We start from the raw sequence: 13,087 nt of genomic DNA on the forward strand, positions 1-13,087 counted from the left end.
GAACTTGAGAACGGAGACTTGAGACGCTGATTCCTAGGAGCACGGATGACTGGAACGCAGAGAGATTTACCGGCCGCTGAATACACTGGAGCCGGTGCAGCGAACTGGCAGCTGGAAATGCCGGAGACACTGGAGTACAACTGCAGAGATCCTTGCCGGGAACAAGAGCACTGGCATCTACGTCAGGGAAAGACGATACTCAGGCACTGAAGCTCTGTCCGGCGTCTGACTTTGAATCTCCCACCAGCGCTGGATTGGCGGAGCAGTCTGATGACGTCACCTTCCCCCCGTCCACGTAATGCCGGGTGTCATGGCAGTGCCAATGCCCCGGAGAACCGCCGGTAGCCGTGCCAACCAGACGCCGGAGCCCATGGCCCACCAAAGGCAGAGGCCACAATACCGACCAGCAGACACGCAGTGGTAAGCGCGGCGAATGCCACCTCTGGTGTGTGACAGTACCCCCTCCTCCAGGAGTGGCCCCTGGACACTTTTCAGGTTTTGTTGGATGTCTGGAATGGAACATCCGCACCAGTCGGGGAGCCGTAACTTCAGTAGCTTTGACCCAGCTCCTTTCCTCGGGGCCAAAACCTTTCCATTCCACCAAATACTGTAGATTCTTGTGAAGATAGCGAGAATCAAGAATAGCTTTGATCTCAAAGTCCGTACCCTCTTCAGCCTCTGCAGAGGTTGGCCTTGGGGACTTGGAATGAAACCGGTTCAAAACAAGAGGGCGAAGAAAAGAGAAATGGAAGGAATTTGGTATCCGGAGATGGGAAGGCAACCCCAATTTGCAGGCAACCGGATTCAAGACTTGTAACACGGGATAAGGACCAATGAACCCTGGAGCGAACTTCATAGTGGGCACCTTTAAATGGAGATTGCGGGTAGAGAGCCATACCCTGTCACCAACCTTGTATTGAGGAGCTGCCCGTCGCTTCCTATCTGCAAAGAACTTATAGCGACCGGAAATTCTCTTGAGGTTGGCATGAACTCGACTCCAGATTTGACTGAAATGCCGGAGAGTAGAGGCTGCAGCAGGAACTTCTTCTGGAGGACAAATGGGTAATTCCGGAACTTGGGGATGAAATCCGTAATTAATAAAAATGGAGACTCACCAGTCGAGGAGTGATATAGATGGTTATGGGCGAACTCGGCCCAAGGCAACAACTCCACCCAATTATCTTGTGAGGGAGAGAGGTAAACACAGAGAAAAGTATCTAAATCTTGATTGACGCGTTCAGTTTGCCCATTGGTCTGTGGATGATAAGCAGATGAAAACTTGAGTTTTATTTGTAGAGCCGTGCAGAGGGCTCTCCAGAATCTTGCCGTAAACTGTACCCCTCAATCCGAGACTATTTCCAGAGGTAACCCGTGCAGGCGGAAGTGTTCCCAAATGAATAACAAAGCCAACTTAGAAGCTGATGGTAATCCGGTCAACGGAACAAAATGTGCCATCTTAGAGAATCGGTCGATAATCACCCAGATGGTGTTATGACCCTTAAAGAGAGGTAGTTCAGTAACAAAGTCCATAGAAATATGAGTCCAAGGCCTCTTAGGAATGGACAGTGGGTGCAACAATCCCGCAGGAGGCAGACGTAGAGTTTTGTGCTGAGCACATTGAGGACACGAGTTGACATACTCTTGGACGTCCTTCTTCATAGTGTCCCACCAATAAGATCTTCGCAGAAATTCCCACATCTTTTGAACTCCCGGATGGCCAGAAAACTTGGAAATGTGAGCCCACTGCAACAATTTTGGTCGAAATTTAGCTGGCACAGACATTCTTCCGGAGGAGGACCCAACACAGTGGGAGCCGCAGAGATAGAGACGGAACTGAGGATCAACGCCTTTTCAACGGTATTCTCCTCATCCGAAGCCATTACGGAACGGGATAGGGCATCCGCCTTGGTGTTAAGAGTTCCAGCCGGGTACTTAATGACAAACGAAAATCGAGCAAAGAAGAGCGCCCATCTTGCTTGACGGGGATTCAAGCACTGGGCCGTCTTGAGATACAGTAAATTCTTGTGATCCGTAAAAATCGTAATTAAGTGTTTAGCACCCTCCAAAAGATATCTCCATTCTTCTAAGGCAGATTTAATTGCCAACAGCTCTTTATCTCCAATGGTGTAATTTAATTCAGCAAGGGAGAACTTGCGAGAATGGAAACCACACGGATGTAACTTCCCATCTGGAGCGTACTGCGAAAGTACGGCACCTATGCCTACCATAGAAGCATCAACCTCCAGAAAGAATGGTTTTAGGAAGTCTGGCTGCTGAAGTACCGGAGCGGTCATAAAGGCTGCCTTCAACTGAGCGAACGCTGCTACTGCTTCAGAGGACCAATGGCTTGGGTCAGCCCCTTTCTTGGTTAGGGCAGTAATAGGCGCCACAATAGTAGAGAAACCCCTTATGAATTTCCGGTAGTAATTTGCGAACCCTAGAAATCGTTGCACTGCTTTCAGGGAAAGAGGCTGAGTCCAGTCCCGAATGGCAGAAAGTTTCTCCGGATCCATACGCAACTCTGTTCCTGAAATAATGTAGCCCAGAAATGGAATAGATGGGACCTCAAAGGTGCACTTGGAAATCTTGCCATAAGGATGGTTCTATCGCAACCGAAGGAGTACCTCCTTAACTTGTATTCTGTGCTCAGAGAGATTCTTCGAAAATATCAGGATGTCGTCTAAATATACCACCACATTTCGGTATAACATGTCCCGAAAAACTTCATTAATGAATCCCTGGAAGACGGCGGGGGCGTTGCTGAGGCCAAACGGCATTACCAGGTACTCATAATGCCCGTCCCTAGTATTGAAGGCCGTTTTCCATTCGTCCCCTTGTCGGATACGTATTAAGTTATAAGCTCCCCTTAAATCGAGCTTAGTAAAGACTCGAGCTCCGCGAACTCTATCGAAAAGCTCCGTGATGAGCGGCAAAGGATACTTGTTCTTAATGGTGACTTCATTTAGACCACGATAATCGATACATGGCCTCAGGCCTCCATCTTTTTTCTTCACAAAGAAGAAGCCTGCTCCCGCTGGGGAAGTAGAGGGCGGATGAATCCCTTCTGCAGTTTAGACTTGATATATTCTGACATGGCTTGAGTCTCAGGTACTGACAAAGGATAGGTACGACCTCGCGGTGGCATTTTCCCCGAAATAAGCTCAATAGGACAATCCCAGGGTCTATGCGGGGGTAATTTATCGTCCGCCTGTTCCGAGAAGACATCTGTAAACTCCCGATAAGCCTCTGGAATAAGCTCTACGTCCGACTTAGACGATGCACGAAGTGGGTAGACAGGAGTAAGACAATTCGAGTGACAGAAAGGACTCCAAGAAATTATCTGTGTCGACCTCCAGTCGACGTGAGGGTTGTGAAGCTTGAGCCAGGGAAGACCAAGGACGAGATCGTGTGACATCTCCTGAATCACAAGGAACTCCAGATGTTCTTGGTGCAAAGCTCCCACTTGCAGCTTGATTGGCATAGTATGACTTGTAATCAGAGCATTAGGAATTTGGGTACCATTAATAGAAGTTATCGTAATAGGTCGTTCGACCGACTGTAACGTCAAGCCCAAATTCTGGGCGCAGGAAAGGGAAATAAAATTCCCAGCAGCTCCTGAGTCCAACAGTGCCTTAACGGTTTTGACTTCAGACTCAGAAAACAGAGATACTGAAAGTAGACAGTCCACTGCCGGAGAAGATTGAGAAACAACCCCTAACTTGACTTCTCCGGAACAAGCTAGGACTGCCCGTTTCCCGGGCGAGACTTGCAAGACTTGAGGAAATGATCTGCGGCTCCACAGTAGAGGCAAAGTCTACCCTCACGCCGACGCTGACGCTCTTCTGGGGACAGCCGAGACCGATTAATCTGCATGGGTTCGTCTGGACTGCAATTGACTGTCTGCTTAGAAGGAAGAGATCGGAGCCTCGACCGGTCAGACCAACTACGTTCACCACCTCGTTCCTGCATACGAAGATTCACCTTTACACAGAGTGAGATCAACTGTTCCAAGGAATCTGGCAAATCTCTAGTACTCAATTCGTCTTTTAAACGATCCGAGAGCCCGTTCCAAAAAGCAGCCCGAAGGGTATCATTATTCCAGCTCAGTTCAGAAGCTATAGTTTGAAAGTGAATTACATACTGTCCCACTGTACGAGAGCCTTGTCGAACTCGGAGCAAGTCAGCTGAGGCAGCAGTCGTCCTGCCAGGCTCATCAAAGAACCTTCGGAATGAGGCCAAGAAGTTGGTATAACTGGAAACTAACGGATCTGAGCGCTCCCACAACGGTGACACCCACTCCAAAGCTGAACCCTCAAGTAACGAGATAATGTATGCCACTTTAGACCGATCAGTAGGGAAGTTGTGTGAGAGGAGTTTGAAATGTACCTCACACTGATTGAGGAATCCACGGCAATTTTTTTGATTCCCGTTATAACGAGGAGTGGGAAGCTGAAGGCGTGACCTGGTTCCAGACAAGGAGGAAACATTGCCAGAGACAACCACTGGAGACGATACTGGAACTGGAGCTGGAACCACTGAAGCCAGCGAAGTCTGGATTTGATCCAGCCGACCAGATAACTCCTGGAGATAATGCATCACCTGATTCTGTGCTGCTTCCTGACTCTGTACTCGGGAAACTAGGTCCTGCATGGCGCTTGCCTCTGGGTTCCGATTCCCCGGGTCCATGTGGCCTGAGTATACTGTCACTGGCCTAGACTGAGGGTGTTGTGAACTCGGGGATTCTTCCGATGGTTGGGAAGAGGAACCACAACTGAGCTGGAAAAGGGAAGGCCTGATATAGGATTTCCTCATACAGGACGCTGACAGTGGAGTTTGATGAAATATTAAAGAGCTATATTGCAGAGGAAAACAACTTAAAGTCAAATGCCAAAAAGGAATAAATGAAGGAAATGTCCAGACCCACTGAAGGGTTTAGTGAGCAGTATTGGGGATGCTGGTAATTAAAGAAACTGTGGGTGATGTTTAAAAGTCACTGATAACTTGTGGAACTTATGAATGATGATTAATAGCACAGATGATTGAAGAACTTGTGAGTGGAGACAGAGACGCTGATGATGTGAGAAACTGAAGTGCAGGGGTTTTAGACGCTGTGGATTTGTAGAACTTGAGAACGGAGACTGAGACGCTGATGATGTGAGGAATTGAAGTGCAGGGGTTTTAGACGCTGTGGATTTGTAGAACTTGAGAACGGAGACTGAGACGCTGATGATGTGAGGAACTGAAGTGCAGGGGTTTAAGACGCTGTTGGTTTGTAGAACTTGAGAACGGAGACTGAGACGCTGATGGTGTGAGGAACTGAAGTGCAGGGGTTTTGGACGCTGTTGGTTTGTAGAACTTGAGAACGGAGACTGAGACGCTGATGGTGTGAGGAACTGAAGTGCAGGGGTTTTAGACGCTGTTGGACTGTAGAACTTGAGAACGGAGACTTGAGACGCTGATTCCTAGGAGCACGGATGACTGGAACGCAGAGAGATTTACCGGCCGCTGAATACACTGGAGCCGGTGCAGCGAACTGGCAGCTGGAAATGCCGGAGACACTGGAGTACAACTGCAGAGATCCTTGCCGGGAACAAGAGCACTGGCATCTACGTCAGGGAAAAACGATACTCAGGCACTGAAGCTCTGTCCGGCGTCTGACTTTGAATCTCCCGCCAGCGCTGGATTGGCGGAGCAGTCTGATGACGTCACCTGCCCCCCGTCCACGTGATGCCGGGTGTCATGGCAGCACCCATGCCCCGGAGAACCGCCGGTAGCCGTGCCAACCAGACCCCGGAGCCCATGGCCCACCGAAGGCAGAGGCCGCAATACCGACCAACAGACACGCAGGGGTAAGCGCGGCAAACGCCGCCTCTGGCGTGTGACAGACACAGGCATGCGTAGAACATTTTATTAAGGGGTGCACAGTCGGAGGGCTGTGTTTAGCACCACCTACTGGGCGTGTCTAGCACCACCTATTGAGCGTGTCTAGCACCGCCTATTGGCACTCAATGCAATATAAATCACATACCACAAGGGACGTGGACACTGCAAACAGAGGCGTGTCAACATGACACGCCACCTGTTTCTCATCACTCTCAGAATTCTTTTCCATTCCATATGCAACTTACCTATATGATGGTTTCTCAGAATAGGGAACCTCTGAAGAAATGTCCTCCCTGGGTAGACAGCATCTTCATTCGATAATCACTATTCATGTAGGAAATTACATGGTCCAGAAGATGCCTGTTCTTGTAGGAATATAACTAAGATCACCATCATGCAACAGAGGTTCAATCAGACTAGTGTCACCTCCTGCCCCCTACATCTCTCAGCAACACAAACATCTCCTCCCTGTGTCTCTCAGCCACACCCTCATCTCCCGCCTGCATCTCTCAGCCACACCATCTTCTCCTCTCCCTGCGTTGTCTCTCACCTCCACCAACATGCACTCCCTGCATCGTATCTCATCCACACAATCATCTCCCGCCTGTATCTCCCTGTCACGCATCTCTCAAAATCCACCTAACATTGTGTCTCTCAGTCTTCTCCCTTCACTCTATCTCTCAGCCTGTCCCCCTTCATTCTGTGTCTCTCAGTCTCCAACCCTTCACTCTGTGTCTCTCAGCCTGCCTCTCCTTTACTATGTCTTTCAACCTCCACCTTCCTTCATTTTGTATCTAGTGCCGCTTACATACAATGCACACAGTAGTAGTGCCCCTTACACAATGCCCACAGCAGTTGTGCATCTTACACAATGCCCATAGCAGTAGTGCCCCTTACACAATGCCTATAGTAGTAGTGCCTTTTACACAATGCCCACTGCAGTTGTGGTCCTCACACAGTACTCAAAGTAGTTGTGCCCCTTACACAATGCCCACACAGTAGCATGACCACACAGTGGTTGTGCCCCTTACACAATGCCCACATAGTGGTTTTGCCCCTTACACAATGCCCACACAGTGGTTTTGCCCCTTACACAATGCCCACACAGTGTTTTTGCGCCTTACACAATGCCCACACAGTGGTTGTGCCATTTACACAAAAGCCATAATAGTAGTACCCCTTACACAATGCCCACTGCAGTTGTGGCCCATACACAGTGCTCACAGTAGTTGTGCCTCTTACACAATGGCCACACAGTGGTTGTGCTCCTTACACAATGTCCACACAGTGGTTTTGCCTCTTACACAATGTCCACACAGTGGTTTTGCCCCTTACACAATGCCCAAACAGTGGTTTTTCCCCTTACACATTGCCCAGACAGTGGTTGTGTCCTTTACACAATGGTCATAGTAGAAGTGCTCCATACACAATAGCACAATGGTTTTCATCATCAGTGCACCCAGTGCGGCAGGGGTGGATTTAGACCTCATGGGGCATTAAACAGTACTACGATATGGGGCTCCCTCCTCAATACATAGCACTAGCGGCAGACATTTAGGAAAAAAGAGTGAGAGAGAGCAAGAGAGGCAGAGAGAGGGGGAAGATAGAGGGGACAGAGAGAGAAGAGAGTGAGATCAGAGAGCGGCAGAGAGGGGGGTGGGGGATGGCAGAGAGAGGAGAACGAGTCAGAAACTTAAGAGAGAGGCAGAAAGAGGAGAAGTAGAGAGAGGCAAAGAGAGAAGAGAGTGTCAAAAAGAGAGGCAGAAAGAATAGAGAGTGGAGACAGAGAGGAGATAAGAGACAGAGAGGAGAGAGGGGGCAGAGAGAGGGATGAGAGAGGCAAAGAGAGGAGAGAGAGGGAGAGCAGAGAGAAGAGAGAGGCAGAAACATGAGAGAGAGAGAGAGAGAGAGGCAAGGAGAAGAAGAGAAAGAGAGAGAAGAGAGGGAACAGAGGGGTGAGAGAGGCAGCAAGAGGAGAAAAAGAATAATGAGAGAGGAAAAGAAAAAAGAAGAGAATGAGAGAGAGACAGTGTCCCCATTGATCCTCAGTGTCCCCCCCAGTGTTCCCTTTTACACAATGTGGGCCCCGTCACCCCCAGCCTGTGGCCTCTATCACACCCGGCATTTGGCCCTCATTACCCACAGGCTGTGGCCCACTAATACACACCTTTACACAATGTGAACCCTATCACCTCCTGTGGCCCCCATACAACCCCCTATGCCCAGTGTGGCCCCCATCACCCCAACATGTGGGCCCCACACATCCCATCACTCAGTGTAGCCCTGGTCAGCCCCAACCCATGGCCCTCACCCCTCATCCTGCACTAAGTGTGGCCTATGTCACCCGCATCATGTGGCCCTCACACCTCCTTGCTCTAAGTGTGCTCCTGTCTTTCCCACATTGTTCATCAGCCTTGCCCCCTTCTTGTGGGCCTCCCCCCCTCCCCCAACTGCATTGTCACTACTCATCTTAAGTCTCTTGCCGCGATCCAGGCATGGCCGTCTCACAATCTCTGTCCTCATTGTCGGGGACAGTCCGCCCGCTCCCCTTCTGGCCCCAGAACACTCACCCTCCTGTACACGGCTGATCTGGCTGTCCACAGGGATTGCACCTGCATCCTTGCTGCTGCCCATGGATCCTCTTGGACTCGCAGACCATCCCCAGTTGGTGAGTAGATGTGCCTGGCCTGGCTCCTCCCAGTCGGCACAGTGTGACAACTGCTCCTGCTGTGATCCGTGCCGCAGGTGCGTAGAGGAGGTAGCACTGTGATCCACTTTGCTTGCGATGACAGGTGCCGGCAGGCACTGGAGACCTGGTAGTCTCTAAGCGGCCGCGGCAGGAGTGGTGTGTGTGAGGGGGTGCCGGACATTAGGGGGTGCCTGTGTGCACCAGGCACCCCCCGTGCGCAAGCATATGCTGGTGGACTCCCCAAAATTCAGGAGTCTCCCGGATGCTGTGGGAGAGTAGGCAAGTATGGAATGTGCAGGAAGGTAAAAGTAAATATGCCACTGCAAAGTCCTGCTTGCACTCACCCCTGAACCCTTTCTTATCGAAGGCCAGTTTATAAATTATCCTATATCTCAATAAAAACTAAAATATAAAAGTGGTGACAACCGAACAATATAGTTCGTGTCCTGGCCCAATAACAACATATTGTGCCTGATTCGGAATTGGATGCTGCTGTGTCTCCTCTTACGTCTGGGAGTGATAATATGCAAATGTTAGTTTCAGCCTTCACTATGTGTACTGCGAATGTGCAAGCACTTGCTACGCCCCTGCATGCAGCAGCACCCCAAGTGGTTCTAGACTCCATTGGAGCACCATCTCGTGTACCATCAATGCTTGTACTTGCCCTATGGTACAGATGTAGTGATGCTCATTGTTGCCACAATGCGTATGCATGGGCATTCGCATCGCAGAATGCTGCATTACTCGCTGGGCTGCGACTAGTCACAACCCAGCAAATGCTCATAGGAATGAAAGGCATGCACATGTGTACGCACACACATGTCTCATTTGTGGGCAAACTAGTCGTGCTATCATCTATGTCACTTGCGTATGCATTGCAGCATGGATGAGCTTGGCTACATCTGTAGGTGCAGTGTCTCCATCTGAACATGGCTACTGTGGAGGCGGTTGTGTATCTGATTACTCAGCCACACTTACAAAACACACCCATCAAAAGAGATTTTTTTGCATTCACTATAGGCCACCTCCGATTCGCACAGGAATGCTCATCACTTTACTGCTCCATTTCTGATACTCTCTTAATTGATTGCAACAGCATCTTTGTGCATGTACTGTACTCAGGGTTACACATGCACTGTAGGGGCTTTCAGGATTTTCCATGCATGCGCAGTAGTAAATAATTGCTCGGCTACATGAACAGTGGTATTGTGTGTGGTGCATGCTCCCTTACATCAGAAAACAAACAATAGGGTATTTAAAATACCCCTAATCAGTGTGCTAAAAAATGAAATATAAACAGAGACCTCACCTGCAGCAAATGTTAATGACCACTTGCCTATTGGTCAAAAAAGGTAAAATGGTCAAAAAAGGAAAATGTGTAAAAAAGGGGGATTCTGCTTAATGTGTAAAAAAGGGGGACTCTGTTATTGTAATGTGTAAAGAAAGGGGACTCTGCTTAATGTGTAAAAAGGGCTACACTGCTACTGTAATGTGTAAAAAAGGGGGACTCTGTTACTGTAATGTGTAAAAAAGGGGGATTCTGCTTAATGTGTAAAAAGGGGGACTCTGCTACTGTAATGTGTAAAAAAGGGGGACTCTTACTGTAATGTGTAGAAATGGGGGACTCTGCTTAATGTGTAAAAAGGGGGACATTGCTACTGTAATGTGTAAAAAAGGAGGACTCTGTTACTGTAATGTGTAAAAAAGGGAGACTCTGCTTAATGTGTAAAAAGAGGGACTCTGCTACTGTAATGTGTAAAAAAGGAGGACTCTGCTTAATGTGTAAAAAGGGGGACACTGCTACTGTAATGTGTAAAAAAGGGGGACTCTGCTACTGTAATGTGTCAAAAAGGGGGACTCTTACTGTAATGTGTAGAAAAGGGGACTCTGTTACTGTAGTGTGTAAAAAAGGGGGACTCTGCTTAATGTGTAAAAAGGGGGACTCTGCTACTTTAATGTGTAAAAAAAAATGGGGACTCTATTGCCATAATGTGTAAAAAATGGGGACTCTGACTGCCTAATTTGTAGAAAAGGGGAACTCTGCCTGCCTAATGTGTTAAAAAGGGGGACTCTGCTGCAGTAATGTGTAAAAAAGGGGGACTCTGTTGTCGTAATGTTATAAAAATGCCGACTCTGCTGCAGTAATGTGTAAAAGGGGACAATACCTGCCGTATAGTGTAAAAGGGAGCTCTGCCTAACGTAATGTGTAAAAGGGAGCTCTTGGCCATGCCCCTTCCCCATGAAGCCATGCCCCTATATTTTTTGGCACGCGCATTGACCCTGATATGTATATGGGGGGCGCTGATGCTGTTTCTTGCACACAGCGCTAAAATGTCTAGTTACGGCGCTGTCGCCAACCATTGCAGTCCTCCTTTCAATGGCTGTGTTACTGAATTTAGCTAGTGACCCAGAAGCGGTGTCCATAACACATCATCTTTGTGTATACGCAGATTGCCAGCGCGGACTGCACATGTGCACTAAAGTAACCATGGGGTCTATTCATGAAGCAGTGAAAGAGTGGAGAAGTGAGCCCATAGCAACCAATCAACTGCTACATATAATTTTATAGAATGCACTTGATAAATTTTATTTCAATAATGATTGGTTGCCATGAGCAACTTCTCCTCTGGCTCACTTCTCCACACTCTTCACTGCTTCCTGAATAGACCCCCATGTATGGTTAACTTGCGGTGGCCACATATTATTGCAAGCCATGTTGCAATGGTGAGGATACCACCACTTTTTTTCCCGAAAGATATCTCACAATGTCCATCCCTAGTGCTCAAGCATTTGACAGGAAGATCTAGTGACATCCCTGGTAAATTATAAAAAAACAATTAAAAGTACTAAAAATAAATAATATCCCATTTGTTCCCTATATAACTAAAATACATATGTTATAAAACATAACTCTTAATTGTCACACATACTGAAGGAGGTGTGGCCTTGTTACGATGGAGGCATTGACGAAAGGTGTGCCTATGGGTAATAAAATGCTAGTTAGCCCCTAAACTTCCTCACCTTACCTCAAAAGATGAATTTGTTGCTCCTCCACCAGTGGCAGGTGTGCACAATACTAATTCACCACTGCTCTGCCGCTATAGCAGCAGTGAACAGGGACTTACTGTATCTTCTAATAATTCAATGGTTGGGACCGCCTAGATTTGATACAATTGGAAGGTATAATAAAATATGGAGCCATGTCCCCATTGGCCAATTCATGGCCCCATATGAACCATATTGTGGGCAAGAGAAGTGAGGGTGTGGAACAATAACTTTCATATAATACATGTGGTCATTACACACTGACAGGAGTGGAGGCAGGATAAAAAAAAATATGAGGGCTGGGCCTCTTAGGGGCCTGGGAGTACAAAGGAGGTATAATCACCTCCCCAAGATAGTATATTCATGACTCCCTGGGCAGATGGCCCTCGACAGGTTTGGTTAACAGTGTCTGGTTCTAGAGCCAGACCATATTGGTCTTAAAAGGAGATGTCCACATTTTCACAACCCACTAGGCTGCAGGTGCAGCACCACCTTCTGTCAAGTCTGCACATGTAGCCTGGGCTGGGTATAGCTGTCTAAGTCGACCAGGAAGAGGTCGACAGTGTCTAGGTCAACCCCAAAAAGTTGACAGGCACAAGTCCAACACTCAAAAAAGGTTGACATGACAAAAAGGTTGACAGAAAAGATCGACACAGGAAAGGGTCAATATGGGTCTTTTATGGTATTGTTTTCTCCATAAAATGACCAGGAACCCCAGTTAGTACACCACGTCCCCTCCCTCCAGGCAAGGTGCCTCACTGCCCTTGGCATAGTAACTATTCCCAATCAAAGTCCACGTGGATTGTAAAGTATGAAAAATTTTAAAAAATAAAAAAAATAATTAAAAAGTCAAGTCAACTTTTTTTCTGTGACGACCATTGACATGCCGACCTTTTGTACATGTTGGCATTTTTACCATGTTAACCTAATGCCTGTCGACCATTAATGGTCGACCTATTGACTGTCGACCTTATCCATGTCGACCTAGCATCCGGATAGAGTCCCGGATACCGCCTGGGCCGGGACTCTATGACGGAACTGCACCACAGATGGAGGTAATACACTAGAGTTAAACAGGGTACAGTACTGTGCATAGTTTACATTCTATAAGGAATCTACTCAGCATCTGTGAGGGAGCAAAACCTGGCACTATGCAATTGTCATCATCTGGATGTGCCAATCGATTTGCTCACCTGTAACTCAGGTGCATGATGAAAAGTTTTCTAAATTATTTGTGGTGCTCCCATTACATCCAACATATTGTATGACTCAATAATACTATTGACATGACAGCAGGCCGGCTTCCATAACTGGGCACAAATGGGCAAACGTAGATGCAAAAGACAGCAATATGCAAAAATACAAAAATATGCCGTTCGCCTCTCCAGCCTTGCTGCTTACTCCTGTAAATGAGCCTTTGTATCTTTTCTTTACACCCACAGGTATTTCCATTATAAAGCCGGACTGTAG

At 47.8% G+C, this 13,087-nt stretch overlaps 1 protein-coding gene across 10 annotated transcripts in view; it reads left to right on the forward strand.

Annotated features, from left to right (window-relative positions):
* The window catches only part of PRR16 (proline rich 16), a 589,987-nt gene that overhangs the window by 22,184 nt on the left and 554,716 nt on the right, over window positions 1–13,087 (forward strand). The gene's annotated exons all lie outside the window — the stretch shown is intronic.

Source organism: Pseudophryne corroboree, chromosome 1 (assembly GCF_028390025.1).
Source record: "Pseudophryne corroboree isolate aPseCor3 chromosome 1, aPseCor3.hap2, whole genome shotgun sequence".
Lineage (NCBI taxonomy): Eukaryota > Metazoa > Chordata > Amphibia > Anura > Myobatrachidae > Pseudophryne > Pseudophryne corroboree.